This window comes from Chrysochloris asiatica, unplaced genomic scaffold (assembly GCF_000296735.1).
Source record: "Chrysochloris asiatica unplaced genomic scaffold, ChrAsi1.0 scaffold00177, whole genome shotgun sequence".
NCBI lineage: Eukaryota > Metazoa > Chordata > Mammalia > Afrosoricida > Chrysochloridae > Chrysochloris > Chrysochloris asiatica.
In genome coordinates, this window is record NW_006408695.1 from 1984513 (window position 1) to 1985985 (window position 1473).

Consider the following 1473-nt stretch of genomic DNA (forward strand, 5'->3'; position numbering starts at 1 on the left):
TGTTTATTGGTCCAGTGGTGAGAATTTCCATTTTCTTTACATTGAGATACAATCCATACTGAAGGCTGTGCTCTTTGATCCTCATCAGTAAATATTTTAAGTCTTCTTCACTTTTAACAAAGCAAGGTTGTATCATCTGCATATCGCAGGTTGTTAATGAGTCTTCCTTCAATCCTGATGCCATGTTTTTCTTCATAGAACTCCACTTCTCTGATCCATTAACCCAGTCCCAGTTGTTGTCAAGTCAATTCCAACTCATAGTGACCGCTTGAGCCAAAGAAAAACTGTTTTACTCTAGATTTTTAGTGGCTGAGTTTTCAGAGCTCAACAACAACTCTTTTTTTCCAAAGTATCTTAGGGTGAACTCAAACCTCCAACATTTCAGTTAGCTTCTGAATACCATCCAGGGATTCAATATATTCATTAAATCAATGAAGTGAAAAGAACTGACTATAAGAAATACTGTCCAAAATGTCAAGAAACTATAATTCTCATACATTGCAGATAGGTATGTAAAATACTACAAATGCTTTGAGAAACTGTTTGGGGATTTTTTTAAGGAGTTCAGCATGTGGTTCCCAAACAACCTGGCTATTTCATTTCTTAATGTTTATCTAAATAAATAAAAATTCATGTCCTCATAAAAACTTGCTCACAGAAATTTCATTTCAGATGATAAAACTTGTATACAATCAACAGGTGATTCAATAAAGAAATTGTGCCATATCTACACAATAGAATAGTTGGCATTAAAATATACGAACTATTGATACATGAAGCAACATGAATGCATATAAATGAAGGAAAGCAGACACAAATGAGCTTATGTAGCATGGTTGCATTTATGTAAAATTTTAGTAATTTCCAAGTAACCACAATCAAAATTTAGATTATGATTGCTTGGAGACTGAGAAGAAGGATTATAAAGGGTTTTGGGAAAATATGAATGACTTCTAAAGGTAGGGGCCTCATCATCCAATGTAGGGGTCTATATTGGATAATATACCTGGTGTGGTGCTGTGGGTTAATGTGCTAGACTGAAAAGCCATTTGAACTGCAAGGTTGGCAGTTGAGCTCACCAGCTACTCCTCAGAAACCCTATACAGGATCACTATGGGTTGGAATCGACTCAATAGAACTTAACAACAATAATGCTTCAACGTGTTTCCAATGGCTAAATTTTGGGAGCAGATCACTAGGTTATTCTTTCTAGTCTGACTTAATCTGGAAGCGTCCAGCATCATAATATATATATATATATACATATACATATTACTGTATTACAACAAACTGCCAGATAGGTTTGTTCGATACATTTAGCCTGAGGTTTATATGTAAAAGCACCTAATAGGTATGCAGCTGAAAGAGTTTTTAGCTAGTGCTACAAATCTGAAAAATATTTAGCATATTTGGCTGAAGTCAACGTTGTTGGTGTTGCTAGGTGCCATAGAGTCAGTACCGACTCATAGCAAC